The sequence below is a fragment of the Mesocricetus auratus genome, unplaced genomic scaffold, assembly GCF_017639785.1.
Source record: "Mesocricetus auratus isolate SY011 unplaced genomic scaffold, BCM_Maur_2.0 Super-Scaffold_100009, whole genome shotgun sequence".
NCBI lineage: Eukaryota > Metazoa > Chordata > Mammalia > Rodentia > Cricetidae > Mesocricetus > Mesocricetus auratus.
In genome coordinates, this window is record NW_024429193.1 from 18568004 (window position 1) to 18595947 (window position 27944).

The following is a 27944-nucleotide window of genomic DNA, read 5'->3' on the forward strand; positions in this document are numbered from 1 at the left end:
TAAACTCCAGTCACTATTTACTCACTGACTTGCATGTGTACGCTAAGCTATGCTTTTCTTCCTGGGATGAATCTGTCTAGGTCAAGAGAAATGATTTTTTGAAGTGATTTCTTGATGCATGTTACTAATAATTTGTATGCATTATGAACATGCAACATCAAAATAATAGTAAAAAGTATTGTATTTATGAATAAAAATTAATACATTCCTAAATTAAAAATGTATTTAGTAAGGCAATAGACATATTTGTATTTTGGAAGCATGGTTAGTCATTCAATTGTAGTAAACCTAATACTTTCAAATCAGATGCATGATATACTTGAAATATGTGCATATACATGTGTGTGTGTTTATACAGTTTTATCCTGTCCATTGATTCTGTAATATGATAATTCTTAAGTGACAATGAAATATATTATTTTTTGAATTTTACTAATTTATAAACACTTTCAAAATAATGATAATATTCACCTTCCTGGCTTTTATAACCTCAATATTTATCTCATGTGCAATATAGAAAAATATTGTTTATATGTGACCATAGTCAGGAATATAATTAATGTTCACCAAACAGACCTAGAGATCCCTTTTACTCATTCTAGCATGTAAAGAACATGAAAAAAATGTATTGATAATCCAGCAAGAAAATTTATCAGCAGCAAATATGCTAGAGGTTTCTCCTGATAATCTCAACGTGAACTGTAAGAAATAAATTTCTAGTTTTAGGTGACCATTGGTGGACCACACCGTTAATGCCAGCACTCAGGAGGCAGAGGCAGATGGATCTCTGTGAGTTCAAGGCCTGCCTGGTCTACAGAGCAAGTGACAGTATATGCTTCAAAGCTACACAGAGAAACCCTGTCTCAAAAAATCAAAAAAAAATAAATTCTAGTTTTGTACACCATTCAGTTTATGGTATTTTGTTGTAGCATAAAATACATACAAACAAGTTGTAATTATTATTATATTTAAAAAATTGAGAGAATATGTGACAGAATTGTGTGGACTCATAAATGTAACAATAAAAATATAGTTGTAGACTTTGATATCATTTAATTCCAAATGAACTTTTGACAAAACAAGTAAGATTTTTAAAAAAGCATGGAAAACTTAGCTAATATTGTGAAGTGTAAATTTGAGTATAATTTAATTTGGAAGGTTAATGACAAAATTACCCAAAGAAGTAATATTTCTAATGATAGGTTCATACAAAAGCATTTAAAGGAGGATAATAAATGTGCTTGTGGGAATCTAAGAGATGATTTCCAGGATAAGACACTACTCCCCAGTTTCTAATTTTAGTGAACTCTGCTCATGGATCTGCTTTAGTTACCTAAGTTAGAGAGCAACAACCAACTTTTAACAGTCCATTTCCCATGATAAATACAAGTCATGCATAAGCCAACACAATTAACAATCTGTTGGTTTTAATACTTTTTGCATCAATTAAGTCTGTGTTTTAATGTAGACTCAGTAGGTAAATTCTGAGGTACACAATCTTACTATGAATTTGAGTCTTAGAATTTTCCATATGTACAAATTAAATGAGTTCATATCATTGAACTTTTCATTGATTTTCAGAAAAATTACATTTTAATAATTTCACATTTTAATCAGGTTTTAGGTAGCCTCAAAAACTCACCCTTGTCTACTTCCTCCCTTGATTACAGGTATATACTAGCATACCTGTAACTATACAGCATATCATAGACACCACTATATAATTTAGTATTCCTAACCAAACAAGGTTACTTAAATTAGAGTTATTATCAAATCAGAACAATTATGCCAATCACTGAGATGGAAAGTCTTCCAATGAGTGTTTATTTCATTACAGGTTGAGGTGGGAAGAACCCTGCTCAATTCTGTTTCCCAAATGAGATGGTGTGGACACGTTCATGGGATTCAAAAGCAGATTATTTAGGGCATTGGGGAAAAGGTTGAAAATGAGCTGTATTCCTAGCATATGTGTCAATTTTCATGAAATGCAGCTTCAGAAAAATCACAAAAGTGTGAGGGAAGAGATTTGGGCCTTGTAATATTAACCAGGTCACCTGCTAGACACATAAAGAAGTCCATGTGAAGATTCTGTGTTTTTGACAAAGTGGTCCTTACAGCCCTGAAATGTAACCTAAGCAACCATTACCAAGGCAACAACACATCAGAGAAATTATCTGCACCAAAACAGGTGGGATGAAAATAGTACATGAATACACTCCAGAATTCCCATTTGTATAAACCAAATTCAAAAGAAGTAACTATAAAATAGAGGCACATTTAAATCTGTCTTAGTGTCACTTTTACCATACCTTGTTTTACTTTTTTTAACCTTTTAGTATTCTTGAAGATTTTATATATGTATATAATCAAATACTCTCATATCTATTCCCATTTCTCCTCCACACTCTCTTAATATCCTTTCCAACTTGTAGCCATCTCAACATCATGTCTTTTTACTTTTTGGTGACCCACTATGTTTGGGGAGTGTTGCCTATGTGTACATGAGTATGAGGCCTTCCTCTGATACATAGAAAACCAATCAGTGGCCACACAACTCTCCTCAAGAAACTATCAGTTGACAATAGCTCCTTAGTAAGGAGTGAAACCTGGAGAATATCTACCCTCCCTACGAAGGACATTTTGCTGACTTTATTTTGTGGAGGAAGCTACTGTTGCTATGATCTCACTAGCACAACTGCCATGTCATATCAATAATGTAGTGTTTCATGGCTTTCTTCCCTGTTTCCCCAATTTTATGTTCTTCATCCCTCTTTTTCTGTGATGCTTTTCAAGCTTTGGTGTCTTGTTTAATGGTCTCTTACCCTCCGTACTTTGACCTGCCATGTATCTCTCCATTGATTACTCCTCACTGCAAAGAAGCTATTCTGACTAGGACTCAGCGCAGGTCTATAACTATACACATAATTATTTAGATGTGTGTGTCTCATCTTAATTGGATGAACTCAGTGTGCCAAAGAGGATTCACTGTTTTAATTCCTTCAATATTTTTTTCCTGACGGTTCTCCTACTTCACGTTATTTCAACATATGTCTTAGTCAGTGTTTCTATAACTGTAATAGCAACATGAAGTACAACCATGCCTGCTTCTGGAACACAGCTTCTCTGTGCTCTCAGAAAACACTTCCCAGAAGATTTTACCTCAACAGTGATGTCTCCTCTTAATGACTGCTAATTCCTTTGCTCCAAAGAGAAGTTTAAAGACTCTAACAGGACCCTTTATTATTTTGAATAAAAATTCTATAGCTCTGGATGGCTGGGACTGATAAATCAGCTGTGATTAACAAGATACAAGAACTACTAAAGCAAACCCCTATATTACTGGAACAATTGATGCTAACCATAAAAATTCAATTCAATATAACTAAGGTCCCTGATAGAGTCTTTAAACTTTGCTCTGACAATTCATGAGTCAGGTCTTCATCTTCTGCATTGCCTTCAACTTCTTATCTCCGAAGCTTCCACAGAATATCCCACAGAGCTCTTAACACACAATGTTTTTCAAGCCTCAAAATTCCAAATCCCTTTCACAATACTCCCCCAAACATGGTCTTGTCTGTCATAGCAATACTCCATTACACTGGTACCATTTTTTCTTAGTCAGGGCTTCTATTTCTGTGACAAAACACCATGTCCAAAATCCAAGTTGGGGAGTAAGGGTTCTATTTGGATTATATCTTCACATTGCTATTCATCACTGTAGGAATTCAAAACAGGAACTCAAACAGCTCAGAATCCTGGAGGCAGTTGATGCAGAAACCATGGAGGGGAGCTAATTACTGACTTGCTTTTCCTGGCTTGCTTAGCCTAGTTTCTTGTAGAACCCAGGGCCACAATCCCAAGGGTGGCACCACCCGCAAATGGGATAGAACCCCTCCCATCGATCACTAATTGAGAAAACAACTTACAGCTGCATCTCGTGAAAGCATTCCTGAAACTGAGTCTCCTTCTCTTTGATAATTCAGCTTGTGTCAAGTTGACACATAAAACCAGCCAACACAACATATTCACTTCATGTTAAAGCAAAACCTACAAAGAGCATTTTTTCTGTCCTACTCACCTTGGTGCAGCAGCTGATTGACTAATCGCAGAGAGTTTCAATGTGGAAGTTGCTTTTGCTTTTACATTTTCCTGGTATTCTCAGCTCTGAATACTTTGCATGTTAACTACTCAGAAATATTTCTTCACATGACAGAACCCTGAAATTATGGTAATGATAAGAGATATCATATCATATAACAGCTTTGTAATCTTTATTTCCATTGATCCAATAGGAAACTTTTGCATTGCTGTGATACTGAAGAAATGTGGTGTATTTGCTTCTAGACACAGAGGGTCAAATTCAAGTGTAATGTGCAAGACAGAAAAACATCAATAATATCTAAAGGGCACATTGGGTGGAGATAAGACACACTCAACATGCTGTGCCTTTCCTTTCTCGCCGCATCTCGTTTGCCTCCTTACGAAACTCCACTTGCTTTCCAGTTCCCCACAATTTGTGGTAAACAATGTAGTTGTTTCCTAGCTTCCAGGATACACAAGACCTTATAGATCTGATACCCTTCCCATCCTCGCCTGTCAGCTCTTGGTTTTGGATATTAGGTGGTGGGCAGATGGGAATGGAACTGGAAGTATTACTTACCAGTTAGTGTTCTTTGTTTAGACATTTCTTCAGTCTCATTTTTCTGCTGGGATGCTGTATTCTAAATGCTCTTGACAGGGTTTATCTCAATGGAGGTCCTGGCACAAAGGAAGTTCTCTCTAACTACTTAATGCTCCAAATTGGAGGTTTTTCACAGTAGGATATATATATATATATATATATATATATATATATATATATATATATATACGTGTGTCTATATATATATGTGTGTGTGTGTGTAATTTAACTTTTTACACATATTACTCTCAGTTCTCTTTCCCTTGCCTCCTCCTAGCCCTCTGTTCCTCCCAACCCCCCCATCCCACTTCATCTCCCTTCCACTCCCTAGGGAGGGTAAGGCCTTCTATGTGTCCAGGCTAAGAGAGCATCCCTCCATGTGAAATGGGCTCCCAGTGTCCATTTGTATGCCAGGAATCAATACTTATCTACTCTCCAAGATCCCATAAATTGCTGAGGACTTCTCTCTGACATCTACGTTCAGGGGTATGTGTCTGGATTTGTCCCATGCTGGTCTCTCAGTCATCAGTTTGGGGTCCATGCATTCCCACTTGTTTAGGCCAGCTGCCTCAGTAGGTGTTGCAAGTCTGGTCTTGATTCCTTTGCTGATCACTCCTCTTTGCAACTGGGTTCCAACAGTTCAGTTCAGTGTTTAGCTGTGGGTGTCTGCCTCTGCTTGTTTCAGTCACTGGATGAAGGTTCTAGGGTGGCATATAAGGTATTAATCAATCTCATAATATGGGAGGGCATTTAAGGTAGCCTTAATGCGAGTTGATGTCATTTTTGTAGATCTGTGAGGATCTTGCTAGTGACAGATCTCTCCTCCAACTTATAATGACTCCAACTATTATGGTTTCTCTCATTCATCTCTCCTCTATTCTTGCCCTGGTTCAACCTTCCTGCTCTCTTTGTCCTCCTCTACCCTCCTCTTTTCTTCCTCTCTCCTCCTGTACCCACTGCTCACAATCCAATTAGGAGATTTCCTCCCATAACCCTTCTCCGGGTTACCATGCATATCTCCCTTAGGGTCCTCCCTGCTTTTTTTTACCAGAACTTTTAAATGCTACTTTATTTTTAACTCTTTTCCATATGATATGTTTTTTATTTTAATTTTAAATAGCTTGTTTTACAGGTCAATCCCAGTTCCCTCTCCCTCCCCTCCTCCCGAAACCCCCCATTCCCCCAAACTTCCACCCTATTGCCAATTCTGTTCCTCTATGACCTACTGTCTCTTCCACTTCACCCCCTCTCTATTTCCCAGGTCGCCCTCTCCCCACACCCCTCGCCGTGTTCCCCATCTGTTCAGAGTATCTTGTCTCATTTCTCTTCTCTTGGGTACCATGCATATCTTTTGGGTTATTTCCTGTTTCCCAGACTCTCTGTCAGTGGAAGCGTAGACTGGCACTCTCCTGATCCATGTCTAAAATCCATATATGAGTGTGTACATACCATGTTTGTCTTTTTGTGACTGGGTTACCTCATTCAGGATAGTTTCTTCCAGTGCTATCCATTTACCTGCGAATTTCAAGATTCCATTGTTTTTTTTCTGCTGAGTAATACTCCATTGTGTAAATGTACCACATTTTCTCTATCCACTCTTCAGTTGAGGGGCATCTAGGTTGCTTCTAGGTTCTGGCTATTACAAATAATGCTGCTATGAATATAGTGGAGCAGATGCCCATGTTGTATGAATTTGCCTCCTTTGGATATATGCCTAAGAGTGGAATTGCTGGGTCTTGTGGCAGGCTCATTTCCATTTTCCTGAGGAGTCTCCATACTGATCTACAAAGTGGCTGCACAAGTTGGCATTCCCACCAGCAGTGGAGGAGTGTTCCCTTTCTCCACATCTAGTCGTGCATAAATTGTCATTAATGGTTTTGATTTTAGCTATTCTGACAGGAGTGAAATAGTATCTCAGACTTGTATTGATTTGCATTTCCCTGATGGTTATGGATGTTGAGCACTTTCTCAAGTGTCTCTCAGCCATTTTAGACTCTTCTATTGAGAATTCTCTTTTTAGTTTTTTACCCCCTCCCTTTAATTGGATCCTTTGGTGTTTTGGATCCTTTCTTCTTGATTTCTTTGTAAACTTTGGAGATCAGCCCTCTGTCAGATGTGGGGTTGCTGAATATCTTTTCCCATTCTGTGGGCTGTAGTTTTGTCTTGTTGACTATCTCCTTCTAGAATTGTCGATACATATTGAGTAAATCTGGTTTTGACATGGAGTATCTTATTTTCTCCATTTATAGTGATTGAGAGTTTTGCTGGAAATAGTAGTCTGGGCTGGAATCTATGGTCTCTTAATGTTTGTAGAACATCTATCTAGGACCTTCTGGCTTTCATATTTTCCATGGAAAAATCAGGTGTAATTCTGATGGGTTTGCCTTTATATGTTACTTGACAATTTTCTTTTGGTGCTCTTAATATTCTTTCCTTATTTTCTATGTATGGTGTTTTGATTATTATGTGGCGAGGGGACTTTTTTTTTGGTTCAGTCTATTTGGTGTTTGGTAAGCTTCTTGTACTTTTAGAGGCATCTCCTTCTTCAGGTTGTTCTTTTATGATTTTGTTGAATATGTTTTCTGCACCACTGAGCTGGGCTTCTTTTCCTTCTTCTTTTTTTTTTTTTTTTTACGAGACAGGGTTTCTCTGTATTGTTTTGGAGGCTGTCGGTCGGTTTTGGAGGCTGTCGGTCCTTTTCCTTCTTTTATACCTATTATTCTTAGGTTTGATCTTTTCATGGTGTCCCATATTTCCTGAATACTTTGTGTTAAGGATTTGTTGGGTTTAAGACTTTCTTTTGTTTACGAATCTATTTCCTCTAGTTTATCTTCAGTGCATGAGATTCTGTATTCTGTCTCTTGTATTCTGTTATGCTTGCATCTGTAGTTCCTGATTGTTTATTCAGCTTTTCTACTTCCAGCATTGTGTTTTTATTTCTTTGTCTCCATTTCAGTTTTCAGGTATTCAACTGTTTGAATTGTTTCCTTCATATGTTTGATTGGTTTTCCCTGGCTATCTTTTAGAGATTTGCTGATTTCTTGCATTTTTTGGTTTTTTTCTACTATTTCTTTAAGGGATTTTCTCATATCCTCTATCATTTTCATGAAGTTGTGTTGAAGGTCATTCTTTTCTGTTTCATCTGTGATGGGATGTTCAGGTATTGCTGGTGTAGCGTTTCTAGACTTTGGTAATGACATACAGGTTCTTCTGTTGTTGGCTGTGCTTCTATATTGTTGTCTTCCCATCCCTTCTTTCAGTGAGACTTTTTGGGTCTCTTCCTTTCCTGGTGTGCTTGGGTCTAAGGATCTCTTCCAATGCTTTCAAACAGGTCTAATACTCTGATGGGTCATGGGGTCTCTTCCTTTCCTGGTGTGTTTGGGTCTAAGGATCTCTTCCAATGCTTTCAAACAGGTCTAATTCTCTGATGGGTCTCACAATGGATACAGTTGCATCTGAGAAACTCTCAAGCACTGGCAGAGACCAGAGAGGACTCAAGCACAGGACAGGGGCTGGAGGGGACTGAAGGTTGAGGTGAGGCCAGGTTCATGGTGATCCTTTCTGGTGGGGTGGGGGCATGCCTAGGGAGATCTAAGCAGGTAGATGTTGGGAGTTGGTACCCAGAGCAGAGCCCCAACTCACCTCAGGAACAGCTGGAGGTCACTGAAGACTGATGTGTGGCCAGACTCAGGTTGATCCTTTCCCATGGAGTGGGTCATCTCCAGGCACAGGGCATGCCCAAGGAGACAGAAGCAGTGGATGGCTAGGGTTGAGGACCAGAGTAGAGCCCCAACTCATCTCAAGCGCTGGGCAGGGGCTGGAGGGGACTGACCAAACATTTTTAATTGATTTTTATTTAAATTAAAATATCTTATTTTACATTCAAATCCCTGTTCTCTCTCCCTCTTGCCCCCCATTCCTCCATATGACACCCCCATCCACTCCTCAGGAATGGTGAGGCCTCCCATAGAGATCATTAAAGTCCTTCAAATCATTTGGGGCAGGTTGTAGGCCCAAACCTGTGTATCTAGGCTGAGAGAGTATCCCTCCATAGGAAATAGGCCCTGAAAGCTCATTCATGCACTAGGGATAAATACTGTTTCCAGCACCAGACTGAAAAGCATAATTGTTCTTATTCAAAGATTTTCTATTGAAGTGGTTTAAAAAATTGAGTCAGTTTGCCTGGTTTAAAAGCCTCCTCTCTTCATTATACGTGTCCTGTTATCACTTTCCTACCAGAGACAAATAATGAAATTACTCAATTACTGTTTCAAACTAATATATGCAAATACTTGCAAATTATTTAGCCCAATACTTTACATAGTTTATGTAAACTAAACTAGGTCACTATCATGATTGACAAAGTGTATACTTGTCCCAAGTTGCTGTCATTGAAACACTTGATATGTTGGATATGAAATTTAATTTTTGTACCTTAAAAAAATGAACTTGGTTGTTACAATTTTTAAGAGGCTTGTGGTAACCCTCACTTTTTCCATTTATTGAAATTCTCTGTTTGAACAGGTATTTCTCCCACTGAACAGTGAACTTTCCTAATAAGAGCAATCCTGTCAGAAGTGTCATTTGGTCTAATGTGTACCTTGGTATTTTTATTAAAGGGCATATCCTGTATTGTTTAAATTAATAAATAGGTAAATATAACATAAAATGACTTCACTGTTGGAAACAATTTTAGATCATACTGAATGAATTAAGAGAGTAAATATGCCATTGGTTACTATTTTTAAGAAAAACTAACTTTTCAGCATATTAAAACCTCCCTTCATACTCATCAAAACAGGTTATTGATTCATGAGACCAGATGCCACTTCATTTCTAAGCTGTAAACACACCCTTGTCAGTCAAGGTGTGTGCTACCTCAAGTAGTCTTGCCTTTTTGGTAAAATTTTGTTTTCTTCTCCATGGAACTGATAGCATCTTCATTGGATTAGTTCTTGAATTTCTTTGAAGCTGTTTATCCAGCAGCATGTTCTATCTGCCTTCAAATGAACACATAGCAAGTCAATGATTCAAGGCACAGAAGCAACCACTTCAATGGTCAATTCTACCACATCCTGGCTCTGCCTGATGAAAATAGAACTCACAAACTAAAAATTGGTGGCTCTCCCATCCTCATTTTCCAACTTTAAAAAGCTTATTCCACTCTTTTTCTCCTAATGGGTCATCTTATCCAGCCTTGATATGAACATTTGTGTCTAGTCTTCTAGTCTTAGTGTCATTTGTTATGCCGTGTTCTGTTAATATCCCTGGAAGACCTGCTTTTTTATTTCTAATCACTAGGCTACAATGTCATGTTTATTATCTCAGTAATTGAACATTAACTCTGTGTCGCACCTGCTGTGCGGCCTGCATCCGAGAATGTAGCGAGGTGGTCGGGATAGATGACACAGAGACCGGTCGGTTGCTTTAAGAAAACTTTATGCTTCCCAAGTCAGCTTAGGAGGAGATTCCAAGTCCGCTTAGGAGAGAGAAGTCTCAGGAGAAGTCTCTCTAAGAAAAAGGAGCTTCCCTTTTTAAGGACTTCTGCCATTCATCTACATACCATTCTTTCCTCCTGGCTGGTGGTTTAATCTCCGGCCCCAGAATCGGGGAGACACCACAGGGAAACAGGAAGAGGCATCTAGCCGTAGGGGGTGTGAAAGGCATGGTATTTCAGTGAGCAAGCCCTTATCTGAGCCCTATCAAGAGCTTTAAAGCACTGAATTGTTTTCAGTAAACATTAACAGATGCCTGCTCCCAGGCCGAAGGGGAAGTGGGTTTCTGCTCAAGGTCTGGTGTCCCCACAATTCACCCCTTTTTATTTTTTTAAATGAGGCACTCCTGTCTTAGGTCAAGTAGGGTCACCCTCCCTGGCCCGTCTTTGGGGGACCTTGAACCCCTGACGTAGGTGGGAGTGGGTCTTCCCCACAGGTTGCCCGTCAAAAGAGCGCCCCAACCTTAAAATAATTTGTAATAAGGCTTTATGGCTATCGGGATTGCCATGGGCTAAGGCACTTTGAACTCAGCATGAAGCCAGAACGCCTACTGCCACTGTTACCATTCCTAGGACCCCCACTGACATAGCGCCTCTCTGTCACCTGCCCACCCCCCCCCCCCCCCCGATCTGGGCCTTAGCATTCTACCACCAGCCTTTCTTTGCTACAAGGGTGATTTATAGTTACAATTTGACGGTCAAAACAGTGATAAAGTTTACAATCATTTTAAGATCTACTTAGGAAAGCATTAGAGAGTGCACTTGCACAGATACATTAGGTACAATCATTGATGTTACACATGTAGCATTATAAAAAATATGAACAAGAGGCTTGTTGCACTATTTACAGAGTACCAATTTGTTCCTGTGGTGATGTAGTCTGTAGATTTAATGTCAGTAGTATCAGCCGAACATGCAACCCGAGTCAAAGTCTTTTTGTCGCACCAGGACAAACCACATTTCTCCAGAAGAACACACTGATTCCAGAAACAGGAACTACCAAGTCATCATGATATTTCAAGTGACCATGTCCTGTTCAAATACTGAAAAGAGGCTTTTGCCACTCATCACAGTCCATACCAATGTCCAAATGTTTTAACTGGGTCTTTTTTACCCCAAAGGGAAAAGCTGGCAAAATGAATTCTGTTGTTTTAAGGTGTATCAAAGGCTAGCTGCTAGTCTTCCAGTTTTGTTGGCTTTGGGATGAAAACTCACGGGTCCAGGAGGTTGATGTAGCAAGCCTGATGAGAAACTGGAAATCTCGAACTGACTGTTTTATTTCTTTCTCGGGCTGTAGATTTGATGACATCAAGGGTCAGGAACACCGACTTAGGAGATCTCGAACTGGCTTGAGCAGGCTCCCATGGTCTCAGGTCCAGTTTTCTCTGCTCCATGCATCTCACCAAATGTTGTGACAGCTACTGAAGCTTTATTCTTTTCCTGTAAGAAAACACAAACATGCCCTCGACCCCAAATTAGGGTCTTCTCTTCTGTCTAGTGTATGGATGTTCCCATTTGGCCTGAGTAATAGTTATTTAACTTTCATTATGTCAGAATCTGTCTGAAGCAGATTCCTCACTGGCATTTATATTTTATAAATATTTAAATGAGGAGTGGATTATTTAATGAATCATGTGGAGACTGGGGACATTACTCCCTTTTATTTTTAAATTTTGTTTGAACTGTTGAAGTTGGACCATAACAGTAGAAGGATTTGTCTACCCTCCTTAGTCAACTATCTAGGTGAATTGGGATCACTAAAGTATTAGTAGATGTCCTTTAAAAGGGACATAACCATTAAGTATGGTGGGACCTCCAATTGTCGCACCTGCTGTGTGGCCTGCATCCGAGAATGTAGCGAGGTGGTCGGGATAGATGACACAGAGACCGGCCGGTTGCTTTAAGAAAACTTTATGCTTCTCAAGTCAGCTTAGGAGGAGATTCCAAGTCCGCTTAGGAGAGAGAAGTCTCAGGAGAAGTCTCTCTAAGAAAAAGGAGCTTCCCTTTTTAAGGACTTCTGCCATTCATCTATATACCATTCTTTCCTCCTGGCTGGTGGTTTAATCTCCGGCCCCAGAATCAGGGAGACACCACAGGGAAACAGGAAGAGGCATCTAGCCTTAGGGGGTGTGAAAGGCATGGTATTTCAGTGAGCAAGCCCTTATCTGAGCCCTATCAAGAGCTTTAAAGCACTGAATTGTTTTCAGTAAACATTAACAGATGCCTGCTCCCAGGCCGAAGGGGAAGTAGGTTTCTGCTCAAGGTCTGGTGTCCCCACAACTCTGTGGTTATTTTTCCAAGATGATCTAAGTGTTTCAGAGAAATTCAATAAATTTCCTAAGGTTTATTACCAAACTAATGTAAAAGTAAAATGTCTGCCGCACTAACTTATTTCCAGCTTCCTTTACAACTTTCCTGTGTTTTATTCATTCCAACAGCTAGAATTTGGCTAGACAAAGACAAATCCAGTTCTATATATAAGAAATGTCTAACTAAAAAAAAAAAAACAGAATATACTGTGTTATATGTAGGAGTTGTGATACCCCTGAGTCACTCTCAATAAAGTTAAAGATTTTTAGGAATGATCTGTTTCGAACTTTAGAGACATGATCTCCTATTTATGTAGGTTCTGTTTCTGTGTGCTAGCAAATCTCAGTTATTAAATTTGAAAACATGCATTTTCTTAGAATATCTAATACATTCTAAGTTTAGACTGTTAAAAACATGTCTACTAGCAAAGGGGTCAGTCAGTGTGTCATGTAAAGGATTGCACTTAGAGTCTCCCCAAACCAACACCCAACAAAGGACTTTACATTTTCTATGCAAGGTTGTTTTTATATGATCGACTTTTCTTCTTTCAGAGACTTTTAAATGTGTGTTTTAGTGTTTCCTTTTCTAATGGCACTATGTTCCTTTAAAACGTGATTAGAATACACTGATTTAATGAATTTCACTTGGAGTAAGAAAACAATTCTGTCAAATACTTTATGTACTTCCAAATTAATAGCATTTTGTTTTATTGTAACACTCTAGTGCTCTGCAAATATTATGAACTTAGGACATCGTGGCTATGTTTGATAATAGTCATGGAATCTTTGAGGGAGTATAACCAAAATGGAACCAGCCCATCTATATATCTCATTTTAGTAAGAAACTATTCAGAGGATGAATGTCAGTGAATCACAGTCAGATAAATTTATTACAGCATAAATTAAATGCCTTCAGTAAACTGTTAGGGAAATATTTTGCCCCTTCTTCAAAACAACTTAGGCACTCCCCTAATTTGTTCACTGTTATTGGCTCTTTGTTATTAAGTGTACTATCTTAAATTAACTCCAGTTAATCTGTTCTTATAATCTGTTCTTATAATTCAATTTTATTAAAATTAGAAAATTCTTTTTACTGTTATTTCAGAAGAATGCCTACTTAGAAAAATTCTAAAGAATATAAATATTTTGATTAAAATGTGACTATATTTCTCCATTCAACTGAGGTGACAATGATTGATTATACTCATTCCAGACATGTATTCATGAATAATGTGCCCACAAAGATGCATAAGTGTTCTGTACAAATGCTATCCACACTATTATGGAGTCTTTAGTTCACGTCATGAAGCACTATCATTGCACATAAAGTCTCAAGCTGTGAATTTTGCAAGTTGAAATCAAATCCCGGTTTTCTTTGGCTGATCTATGATGCCATCTGCAAGTTGTCTACTTTCTGCTTTACTCTTTTATTTCTGTATCAACAGAGTCAGAATTACTACATCTACCTCCCAGGGATTAGGTGTGACAGAAAAACATACAAACCATCTAAAAGGATACCTGACATCCCATTCACATCAGATAATGTAAATGTTACATTTTCCAAAGTTATTGATTAGATCCCTTCAACGAAGGACTTATCATTATCCTAGTCTTGTTGGTGAAGATACTGATGTTTTCAATGGTGGCAAAATTTTTGTATTGGTGTACAGTGGTGATGTGACAAGAAGGTGATTTAGGGCATTTAAATACGTGTTCTTCCTTCACTCTCCTTTTCAGCATTAAGTTAATGGAGAATTAGCTCATATGTCAATGCTGCAATTGGTTGTTTTTGTTCTTCAAATTAAGCTTAGAAATTGCCAAAAGAGGGAGATCATTGAAGTTTCTTTCCGTCATCTACCATTATATTTTTCTTTTTTCCTTCTCTCCTTCCTTCCTTCCTTCCTTCCTTCCTTCCTTCCTTCCTTCCTTCTTTTCTTCCTCCCTCCCTCCCTCCCTCCCTTCCTTCCTTCCTTCCTTCCAGCCTTCCTTCCTTCCTTCCTTCCAAACTCTCCTTTTGACAAAGTGTCTCAGTTTTTATTTCAGAATATTGCTAGGTGTTTCCAGGAAACCACAAATTAGTGAGGCTACTGGGATTATGTCCCACCAATTTGGATCATGCTTTAATTCCACACTAATATTTAATTTTTATGAGTGTTATACTAAACTGATCATACTTAGTGAAGCACAGCCTTTTACAATATAACACCTACACTTGAAATATATTAATAAAGGAGGACCTAATATACCTGAACATTAATTATGTGCTAAGTTATTTGCACTGACAAGAGAGTGTACAAGTTTGTCTGTATTTATGGAACACATTACAGTGTGAACAGAGTATTTTTAACCAATAAATTCACACTGTAATAGTCATTCATGTATCTTTTTCTTTAAAGTGGCCTTACACACTGATACATCTCAACCACTTTATAACTAACAATAATTAAAGAAAGGAAAGAAGGAACAAATTACGACTATAAAAGGAATTTTGTCATTGGAACTTATATCTACTTTGCTTCTCATTTTGCATCGTTTCCTGACTCATTTTGCAAAAGGAAAAAGAGAAAATATATCCTCAGAGCAGAGGCAGCAAAGAGAATATTTATAATCTACATGATTTTAAAAAAGTTACTAGCAAGTTTAGCACATCTTCTTAGAATGGCCACAAACGATTATGTGGAGATATTTTTCAATGAAACTTAAGTCTCTAAAAAAACATTTAGCAGAGATTGATGCCCCCAAAATATGCTTGCTTGTGCTAACACATATTGAATTCTCTCAATATATAAGTATTGTATAAACAAGATCATTTTCATTATCTTATGTTGATAGAAGCACTAAAGTTTGGTTCACATGCATTCTATTTCTAGTCTCACTGATTCTCAGGGGAAAATAATATATTGTAATTTACATTAAAGTGATTCAGAAAAAAGAATCATTTTCTCAATTTCAGATTATTAACAGAAGCTACTATGAAATGTAAATTGTATATGTGGTAATGAGACATTGAAAATAACACATGAGATTAGATAATTTCAATTCTACAGACAGCTAATATGAACCCAAAATAGTTTAACTCTAATATATTAGTGCTTCTATCATTTTATAGTGATAGGATATCAAATACTAAGTTATATAAATTGGTTTGAATGTTGAATTATATATTTCATTAAATAATATTATGAAGCTAAATTATATGATGTGTAAAAATAATACCAATATTCGTTCATAATGAATTTGCAAATGGGTTCTTACAATTATTTAAGTATTCCAGTGGACATGTAAAATTTGAGGAAGAAAAGTTCATGAGGACTAACCCTACACAAAGAAATACAAGCAACCTAAGAAAACTGGGAGCAAGAGATTGGAAGATCACAGCAATTGGTTGTCCAGTGGCAAATAGATATCCTGAAAACATACATGCAGGCAGTATTGTACAGACCAAATGGGCTATATCTAGGGACATACACACACCATGCACATACATATAATATGTATCATGTACTATATGTATACATTAAGTACATATATATTTCATTCTGACTTTTCAATAGATAATTTTACTTTACAATAGCTAGTATTAAATAATGAGTCTCAATTTGATGCTTTCATGGTAGGATATAATGCATGCTCATCATTTCTACTCTGAACATTACCCCCACTTTCTTCATCCTCATACTTGCTGGACACCTTCATAATCCCCAAGTCTTTTATAATGGCTTTTAATATTACACATGTGTGAGACAAGATGCAATATTTCGTGTTATGGTTCATGCTTATTTCACTAAACATATTTTTCAATTCTTCCCATTTCCCACAAATAATACTAGTCTTTGCATTTTTTGCCCCATTTTCTGTGAACATTCATCTGTTGGTGGATGCATGGGTTGATCCTAGGACTTGTCTACTGTGAAGAATACCACAATAACACACTTGTGCTGATATCTGCAATACATTCTACCTTTTATATTATTATGTCTACCCAGAATTAGAATAGCTATTAATGAGCTGTTTCTATTTTTAGTGTTTTAGAACTCCTCCTAATTGATATTTATGTGTAATGAAATTTTTCCCATATCTATACAAGTTAATTATTAAGATTTTAACAAAACATTGTAACTCACTTATAGACAGCTAAGTTTTAAATATATTTTCTCAGAATTTCCCAATTAAAGACTAAAGAATTTGTATAAGAAGACAATGATATTTCCCAGTGTCTCATATATATATATATATATATATTCAGCCAAATATTAAGTGATTATTCATTTTCAGAAAGCATGAAAGTTGTAATTATACTTTAAAAGTAATTAATTAAAATAATTTTATTTTTAAAATTTGGACACTGTATTGTTTTAAGTTAATTATAAAGCATCTGAAAGAAATTAGTTATTGTGAAGCTATAAAAAGAAGATACTCTTTTCTCTAACTTCAAATTAATTACTTTAATTCTTCAAGGATTCTTTATAAACATTGGGCACATGTTGCTTCCTCATGGACAAAGAACATTATCAAAACAGCCTTCTAATGCTTCTTGAGGGAGTGGCATCTTAGTGACATGGTTTGAAATCTTCCTTACTACCTAGCATCCAAATGAAATTTATAAACAGTGACATTTGAAAATAGCTTCAATATATAGCATAGTATCTTCCAAAGCGACTTGTAGCTAGGGTAGTGATTGCAGAAATCCCAGATCATATTTCTTGACCATGCCTAGTTAGTGTCAATATCTAACTACTACTACAATGTTCTGCTGCAGTTGCAATGCTATGGAGCAAGGCTCAAGAATTATGTGTCTAGAAAAATGTGGCCATTCAACAGTCTCCACCATTGGTGTTTAGTATTATTCACATATGTATCTTTTCATATGAAATTATCATTTATTCCCTTTTATAACATAGATGCTGTTTTTTGCTTTCATAGATACTACATTCAAGTAGACAGAGACTGGTACAATAATAGATTGATGTAGCAATTTTCAATATGATGTATATATTTGCCTTATCTTATAAAGTATTTCACACCTAACACAAGTGATTAATGCCAATGGGAATTAACGCTAATTTTCTTTGAACAAAAGTTTTGATCTTAAATAAAGCAAAATATTTTGCCATATTATTTTTTCCTAAAAATTCTGAGTAATTTGGAAATAATTTTTAGTGACAGAAAAAACCCTCTTTGTATTTAAAAATGGAACCATAAGAAAGTAACCTGAACCATAAAGTGCTTTAGTTCACAATGTATTCAGATTTCTATGTTTGATCAATAGGAAATGTCAGTAGACAACTACTCTAGTCTGTAATTTTTTAATGGAATGCTATTTTAGCAATAGTACTGGTTGAGAAAAATCAATACATTTGAATATATGGAGTTGAAATGCCTACTATTTCATAAATGTTAAAGTCAATAGGGTCCCTATAAAAATTTAATGTTATAAATTTATGTGAATTTATGTTGATGAAATTGCCATGGCTCAGAATAAATTGTAAATGTACTCCTTAAATCCAATGAGTCGTGTGTCCTCTAGAAGAGGATGCCTAATTTCTTTGATTTGTTGTTATAGGATAAATCTTAACTAAGAGTTATGACAACCTATACCCATAAGATGGAGACATGTGTGTATGAATGATGTAAAATTCATGAATGTTTATTTTTTTCCATGATCCCAAAGTAACTTCCCTGCATAGAAACATCTGTTTGTCACAGCCATCTTGTCTGCCATTGAAATGATATACCTAGTATGTAAGTTCATATTGTGTAAGTATTCTTCCAAACATACACAGTAATCTTTGTGAAAAATTGGCTGCTATGGTTAGCACATGTGTCTGTTGAGTTTCCCTGTATACAGTGGGCATCATCAGTAAAATGGATTTTACCTTCTCTCAGAATCCAAGTCAGAATCCCCATCTTCATATCACGTTGATAGTCACCACCTCCTTCCTCTTTATTTTTTCCTTACAAGTTGGTATTATAATTCAATTATCATATAAGTACTTCTTTAAATAAAACATGCCTTACTAATTAGAATATAAATTCAATGGTATTCTGTGTGTGTGTGTTGTTACAATATTCACTGTATACAAACAGTGCGTAGCATATAGTAAATCAATCTATAAAATACTGTTGAATAAAACAAGTAACTCAGTTTAGATTTTAAGTGAACAGTTTAATAATATAAAAACACTAGGTACTACGTCATATAGAGTACTCTATGTAAGGCTTTCTTAATCTCTGTTTTTATATGTAGAGAATTTTACTTTTCACAAAAAAGGAATATTTATGTTGGATTTAAGCCTAACATTAGTCCCTGACACAGATATTTAGTTACTTTTTAAGTAATAGGAAATTTTTAGTGTTCCCACATTTTTAAAGATAGAACTCTCTGGAATATTATAAGTCTAAGTTAAATATAATGTTTATGAATATACTGATCTGTTATGTCCTCATAAATGTAAAAATCTGCCTTTTTATTTTTTAAAAAATAAAACAGATTGTATCTTTAGAAGAATCCAGCATCTGATCACCACAGTCAGTAAGAAAGGTCATGTACACTGTTTTACTCTAAATTTTTTTAAAATTATTAATACAATAGTTATACATGTTAAAATGGGAAAAGATACTTCAACAACTTTGGGCAATATACATACACAATTAAATTAATTAATCTATGGTAGTTCAAAATGATCAGACATTTGAAAAGATGTGATATTTCTGGAATCGCACTAGAATGGAGACCAAAATAGAGGAAGAGGCCATGATAAAGGGGATAGAGGAGGCAAAAATTCACATGTGACATGAAAATAGAATAGATAGCAAGGGTGTGAGGCCACAGCAAACAGACAGAAAGAAGCAAGAAGAAGAAAAGCAGAGTAAATAAAGTAAAATGAATTTTATTTGAAAAATTCCATGACAAAAAAATTGTAAGTAGAATAAAGAGTGAGATTAAAGGACAAAATGTCACTATTTAACAAAAACTCTCCACTATCAAGAGGTTAAAAAGTTCAAACTATCAACTATGAGTTCAGATAGTCAAGACTCAAATTGCACCAGTGACTGGTCCTCATCTGTTGACCTTTGAGCCATGAGTACAGAACATTTACACAACAAAGACTCTGCTACTTTTACTCTTAACAAAGCAAACAAAGACCAGAGTCCTAAGAATTATAGGAAACTGCAACCATCTGATAAGGTGTACATTAAATGTGCAAATTTAAAACTGTCCTCATGTGTATTCAAACACATGAATACATTGATATAGACAGAAGTCTTCCAAAGAGAAATAGAGGAAAGAAAGAAAGAAAGAAAGAAAGAAAGAAAGAAAGAAAGAAAGAAAGAAGGAAGGAAGGAAGGAAGGAAGGAAGGAAGGAAGGAAGGAAGGAAGAAAGAAAGAAAGAAAGAAAGAAAGAAAGAAAGAAAGAAAGAAAGGAAGGAAGATTATACAAAACCTATAAAAAGAAAATACAACTACATTAGTTAATGAAGACAAATGTTCATAATTTGATATTCATAGAAATTAATAGTACCTAGGCCCAAAAAGGCTCACAGGGACAGAGCAGACAATTCGGAACCTGCAAGGGACTGACGTAGGCCATCAGTGTATGTATTATAGTTTTGGGACTCCTAAGAGTGGCAACCGGGCTGTCTCAGACTCTTTTGCAGGCTTTGGGCATCTGATTCCCCATACTGGGTCACCAGCCCAGCTATAACACAGGAGGGGGTGATTAGTCTTACTGCAATTTGATAAACCATACTTTGTTGATACTCATGGGAGACCTTCCTTTTCCTAAACAGTAATAGAGGAGGAGTTGATTGGGGGTCAGTGTTGGGAAGAGAGGGGAGATAGGGTAGGAGAGACTATGGGGAGAGAAGGAATGGGAGGAAGGAAGGGAAACTGTGGCCAGGATGTAAAATAAAATGTACTTTTAAAAAGTATTAAAATATTTGCACAGTAAAAAAAATATGATTTGCTGTAGAATCTCTGTGGTAAATATACTGTGTCAGCTCCAGAATCTATTGGGTTGCAGCAATTACAGGCTGTCATCTATTAAGCTCCAGGAATCCAGCACAGTTACACCTGGGGATCTGGCTAAATTAAAGCATAGCCCTTTCTCCAGGGATGTACTAAATATAAAGCACATGGCTAGTAAGTCAGTGCCCTCACCTCAGCTATCACATTACCCAAATTTCCCTAAGTGATTGCACTCATGTTCTAAAAAGTGCCTCATAGTGGGCCAGGTTGCTTTGACTTAATGATTAATAAATTTAAAATTAAATTGAGCCTTTGGCACTTACAAATTAGCCTGCCAAAATGGAATCCCATTGAACATTCTCTCTCGCTGTTAAAATGCTTAATATAGTTCAATGTAAGTTAAATCAAGGAATTTAAGAATTAGAAGTTATTATATAAAACGTAGCAAGTACACGGATGATCATATCTCTCACCAGATTAACAGTTGAATTTAGTAACTCTTAAACTTAAGGAGGATGGCGACATAGAGTGAATTAATAAAATTCCACTTCTCATCCATTAAACGCCTTACTGAAATAGTCAATATTATTGACAATTTGATTCCATCTACTTAGCAAAAGGTGGAGTTTACTATTAGGAATGTCAGTAAAATATTTTCTATTTAATGCCTAATTTAAGAATCTCAGGCACATCATATCTTCATCTCTAGACTCTTTACCAGATTTTACATGGGAAGCATCAGCAGGCTTGCATCACATACGGCCTTTGTAGGTAGTATATTTTCAGTTTCCACCTGTCTGTGGTAATAAGAGTATGTTACATTGACTGTCATCTGAGATTAGTTTGGCAAACTCAGTATATCTCTACAACATTTTAGTTTTTTCTCTGTTCTGGAAGCAGCATTGTCCATTATAGTAAGATTTCTTTTGGCCTAAGTTAATTCTGTTCAGCCCTAGACCAAATATTTTGTTACCATATGGAATTTAGTTATATTATTAATTTGTGTTCATTGTTTCTATAGATTTTATCATAGAATTTGCTCTATAATTGATTATCAATTTCTGGCAGTGTTTTTTCAATCTTCTCACTTCAACTTCCATTGATGATATTAATTCACTCTTTAAACACTGATACATAAATATGAGTCAATCTCACTAAATTTCCCTAAAAGTGGCATGAAATATTGAAAGACCCCAGGCCGGGGACTTTCACGGGAGGGAGACCCGAACCCAAGGAACAACGAGACCACGAGCTTGGATGCAACAGCAAGAGGCTTTATTTACACACGGGTACCCGGGCGTCTCAGTCTTGGGGGGCTGAGAGCGCCGAGCTGGGGACTCAGGGGTTCTTTTATAGCAAAAAGCGCAGTACAGAAGCAAGAAGCCTAGTTACAGGACCCTGATTGGGCAATTTAAATGAGGCTGGGGCTCAGAACGAGGGCAATTGAGGTTTTGCTTGGAACTCAAGTCTCGGCCTTGGCCCTATCTGAGGAACAATAGGTTTCTGTGTGGCTATGCAGACAGCAGACACCTGTGTCCCTGCCTGGACAGAGTTCCCTTCTGATAGTAGTGACTACTCAGCCATGAAGACCTTGAGCTGAGCTCCCTTCTGATAAAAAAAATGACTATTCAGCTGAGCTGTGGGGGAAACGGAATTTTCCATAAGCCTCAGCTGCCTCTGTGTAGGCTGGGCCGGGGTCTTTCAATATATATATCAAATACCAACTTTGTGTCCATGAGAAGACAATTGCATATGAAATAATATATTTCATATGATAATAATAAATAAATCTCTAATAAAATATATCCCTAAGCAAATTTTGGAAATGAGTACAAAAGTGGGCTCTGTAATGGCCTTTTTTGTCTTAATCTTGCTTTTGTGCTCTTGTCTGTTCTCATGAGTTGATTCTCTCTAACTGAACTAATCAGAGATTGTGGTTCCAATCATAATGCAACAAGAAATATCACTGTACAATTTTATATAATCAGACAAGCTTTCTCACAATGGCCTTTATAAAACAAGTTTGATAAAGAGTAAGCTGATATAGAAAGTTACTCCAGATGGCCTCTAGACAAAAACCAAAGCGTGCTGACACTGACAGTGCACACATATCTGAATTGCACTGCCTTAGACTCTTTTCCTATTGCTGATTTTTCTAAAACTTGATAAAATACCACAACAAAGTCGCCTTAAGAAGAAGGATTTTTTTTTGCTGGCTGGTGGTGGCACACGCCTTTAATCCCAGCACTTAGGAGGCAGAGGCAGGAAGATCTCTGTGAGTTCGAGGCCAGCCTGGTCTTCAAAGAGAGTTCCAGGACAACCTCAAAACCTACAGAGAAACCCTATCTTGAAAAAACAAACAAAAAAAGTGGGGTGTGGCATGTTATTAATTTTATCTTGATATTCCAAGTTACAAGGAAGTTAGAGTTAAGAGATCTTTGGGTAGATATTTATAGTATGTTGATAATGATTGAGCAGAGATCAAGAAATGCCTGTAATCCCCTTACCACTTCACTTCTGCAGTCCGGCATCTAAGTCTAAGAGATAGTACCATCCCCAGTGGTTGGCTACTACCATTCCAATTAACCTAAGCTAGGTAATTTACAATAGGTGTTCCCAGAGGTCTAGCTTTAGGTGATTCTTGATCTCAGGTTGACCATTGATCCTAACCATCTCACACACCAACACTGATTTTTCAGACTTAGAAACATGGTCTTCCCCAGTGACACTTTCTTAGAAACTCTAACCATATTAATACTTCCACCAAAGGTGTGTGGAGACCCATCTAAGTGGAAATGAACCCTTGACACAGAGAACCCATAATAAAATAAATGTCAGTGACTGTAAGTTAATGAAATTCTGAAGTAATTTATTAAATCTATTTACAAATAATTACTGCTTCACTTGAACTTTATCGACTTTGCTGTGGTGATATCTTGCTTACACAAATAAACCCTGTCTGACGGTCAGAGGATGGAGCTTGCCACTAGCTAACCAGAGGCCTGGAGGTCTGTACTGACAGACAGGAATTGAGATAGCTGGGTGGAAACAGAATATAAGGGGTAGAAACATGAAGTTGCCCTCTTGACTACTGAGAAAGGAAGGAGGTAAGGTATGGCAATGGCTTGCTCCTTCTCTCCGATCTCTCAGCATTTTACTGTATATCTGACTTGGGTTTTTATTACTTAAACCAATTAAGAACTCCATTTGCACTTTGCATGTTATCCAAGGAATAAAACAGCTATTATTATTTTAAAGTTTTATTAATGTACATTTAAGAATGTTTATTTAATATGAATAATTGAGGGCTTTATAGAGTAGCAAATGTATGTGATGGGATTTAGGGATTACTCAATGGATAATAAAGAAATCATATTGGAAAAGTGACAATACAGGAAAGAAGTATGAATTAACATGATTAAAGAAATGTAAAACATGACTATTTGCATAGGAGTATGGGTGTTTTACTATTTTTATTAGCTACTTTGCTCATTATTGTAGTTAAATGTCTTATAAGAAAAAATACACAATATGTGATTTATTTCTGCTCCTAGTAATACAGAAATGTCACTATTACAGGCATACCTGATTGCAGGCAGCTCCATTCTTTAGTTTACATATTTAAGGACCAGCAAGCAGAGAGAGAGAGAGAGAGAGGGAGAAAGAGAGAGAGAGAGAGAGAGAGAGAGAGAGAGAGAGAGAGAGAGAGAGAGAGAGAGAGAGAGAGAGAGATGTCAGTAGGAGGCCATTGGACTATTGTTGTGGATACCACCACCCTCAGAAATGAATTGCTATCTTTATTTAAATAAGACCATATATCAAAATAATTTAACATACAATTAGAGAACAATCTACCCAAAGACTAGGACTTGGTCGAGAATTGACCACATATCAGAACACAAAGAGAGTTTTCACAAGTATTAAAGAATGAAACAACATCTATTCTATCCCACCAGAAAAGAATAAAGGCAGTTACCAACAAAAATATAAATGGCAGGAAATAGGCAAAATATGGAAAATACATAGTTCATAACTGAATGAAAAGTAAGTCAAGGGAGAAATCATATTTTAAATCCAAAATTTTAATAAAAATGAAGGCATAATATTCCAAGATCCATAAGAAGAAAAAAGGTAGTCCTAAGAAGAAAATCTACGCCTACATAAGAATACAGTCAGCCCACCTGCAGTAGTAATAATAAGATATTTCCACTTAGAAAATCTTAGATATTCATCTGAATATTTGTTTCCTATTCATTTACTAGAATTAATTGGATAGCACAAAAACCTTCTTGGGAAACCAGAGATTTGACTCTAGTTCTAGCTTTGCTATTTTCATTGCTATTCTGTGTAAAACACTTTCCATGTCATTAAACTTTCATTTTCTAATTTATAAAATGATAATCCCTCATTTGCTAATGTGTTTTTATGATAGGTCTTCATCCTTGATGATGCATTTTCTCTAAAGTATGAATTATCAGTTAGCGTAAGAATAAGGGAAAATTTCAGTAAGGAAAATAATGTTGTAAAAGTAAGAACATTAATCTAATTTGATCTAAGATTTATGGTTGTTACTGTGTAGGATGTCCACATGGTAGGGCCAACATAGTCCACGTTCATGAGTGACAATGGGTCAAAGCATATTGTTTTTACATTATTATGAATTAAACTGCTTAGTGTTATTACTCAATCACAGGTGGGATGATACCTAGTAGGTGGTGTGCTGGTCCATTCTAATCTGTTCAGAGTTGAGTGCCTCTCCTGATACTGATGTACAGCATTGAGAATCTATTCTGTTCCATTACTCTGGCACACATGTCCCAGTGGTAAGCAGTCCTAGCACTCTTCTCTGGGCAGCACAATTTACACATGTGATATTTATTCATAGCTAGCAGAGCCACCTAAAATCCATCCCTACATCCCTAAGAGAGAAGATATACTGACTTGAAAATACATGGACAGTGAGAAATAGTTACATTATAAAATGGAATTAATATATAGCTGACAATTCAGAGTTCCACGTGAAACTGTCCTCACTGATAAGAGTAACCGTCTTCCTTTTTTTATGGCACTGCCATGATGAAATGTCTCTGGAATACTCAGACTAGGTAATGCTTTGGACTAAATCTTGTGAAACTGACATTTTTAGGTTAAAATTTTTCAAAGAGCAATACCTGCATGTTTCAATGTAATATACCTGTTGCTCCTTTGCACCCAGTACAAGTGAGATCAGGTAAAAGGAATTCAGAAAAACAATCTCAATAGATTCTAAATGTTGCTTTGAAAAACAAATGCAAAACTGGAAACATGGGCCTTTAAAACATGCATAAGATTTTTAATATAATTTGTATTTCCATTTTCACAACTACATTTAGAGAATGTGGTATTATTTTAATTCTGTACATTGAAGGTCACCGATTTTCACTCATTTAAATTTTCAAAAAAATAAAGTGGTATCAAGAAGTATAATTTACTTGGTTCATTTTTCCTAGAAAATGCATTTAAATAATTTTACTTCTTTCATTATTGTTAAATTCAATCTACCCATTACACAAATGAAAGCAAGAGAATCAAGTTACACTGCAGTAAGAGAAAAACCCATTTGTGCCCACTGTCTTGATTTCCTATTGTTAAATGATGCGAGTTAGTTGACTACTAAGTAATGTTTTATGGAGTCACAATTGAGACACTTTATGTTATAGTCTTCCCTTCAAAGTGATAATGCTTTGTTTTACTTAATTTCTTTGCTTATAATTAAAACACAAGCTTCCTGTACTTAATTACTTTTGTTTTGTTCGCAGATTCACCCCCTTAAGTGACTGCATAATCAGCGATCAAGTATGTCCCAGGCTTTCAGAAGAGCCTGATGTTTATAGGGTATTTGTACCGCCTCATTTACTAGGTTGGTCTGAATAAAGATAATAAGTTTGGTATTAGTCGGATGCAGATCTGGAACAATGCATTCAATTTATTTTAAAGACCACAACTCTTGCTGTTATATAAAATCCTATACCCAGTAGAGGAGAATGCATACTCCATTGACAAGCACAGAGTGAGATCCATTTGTAACTGAACAATACTTTTCACGAAGCATTCATATCCATCCAGATGCTTTAACAGGATTAGAATTTTTTTTAACTGTGGTCATATAAAAATGCAGTTGGCAGCCAGGGAAGACTCTTTTTCTTAGACTGTGTATATTGGATCAAAGCTGCTTCAGGTAAGATCACTCTCAGTAGCCGACGAAAGAAAGTGACTTCTGCTGGCAAACATGTCTCTGAGCATTTGCTTCATGATGGATTTATGAGTGGTATTTTTACAGATACACTTACTATAGCTAGTTTATAATGAATCTGAAATTTTCTGTGTGTGAAGTTACTAATATTTTAAATTATGAAGTGAGATTGAAGGGAAAATGAAATAGAAAAGAATGATGGGGAGGAAATAAAACCCAGCAAATCTGCCTGCCAAATCTTCTCATTTACCAATAACTGTGACAGGCTGTGGAAACAATGTCATGAATTTGTGTTCTCCTCATTTGCAAGCACTTGGGCCTTGATCATAGAAAGCAAGCATGACATTTCCACTCATAACATGGAAATTTTGATTAGAAACTGCACCGAGGTTGCTGGCTCCCCTGGCTTTTGCCTTCAGATCTGTATGTCACTATCAATTCTAAAATACAACGTTATGATATATAAAAAAGGAGAAAAATAAAATTGCATTGATAATTCTGCATGGTTTGTATCCAACACATTTGGTAGGTAGGGACAGACTCATTTCTCCTTAAATGTTTAAGCAAAAGAGAGAGAGAAAGAGAGAGAGAGAGAGAGAGAGAGAGAGAGAGAGAGAGAGAGAGAGAGAGAGAGAGAGAGAGAGAGAGAACAAAAGAAAAGAAAAAAACCTACCAAGGACAGTGGAAGTTAATCCACTGATGTTTACAATGTTTTTCTGGTACATTATTCTAAAAGCATTTTTGTGATTAAATAGACCTTTTATTCTTTAAAGAATTCTAATTCCTTCTAGTGGCTAAATAATACACACACACACACACACACACACACACACGCACGCGCATGTGTACGTGCAAACAAGTAACCAGCAGGATATGTAAAGCCACTTTCTAATACTGCTCCACATTCTATTAAGTTCCACTAATTACAGTGGGAATGGAAATTAATTGAGAAGGCCTCACTGTCTTCACACAGTTGCTGAACTCACACATTATCTTTGGAGTTCGTTCTAAGTGAGCAGTTTCTTCACACTGACTTCATACTCTGTGACCTAATAGGAACAAATGTGTGTGTAATTTGCCAGTGCGTTGATGCTGAATGCTGTGATTCAATGTAGCCAAAGCACATAAAAATGACAATATAGTTACTTCCCAATTATCCCACAGAGGCAGAGTAACTAGTGTTTCAATGTAAAGTATAATTGATTCCTAATTAGTGTACTTCTGTAAAAAGGCCACAGTCTATAACTTCATTATATAGT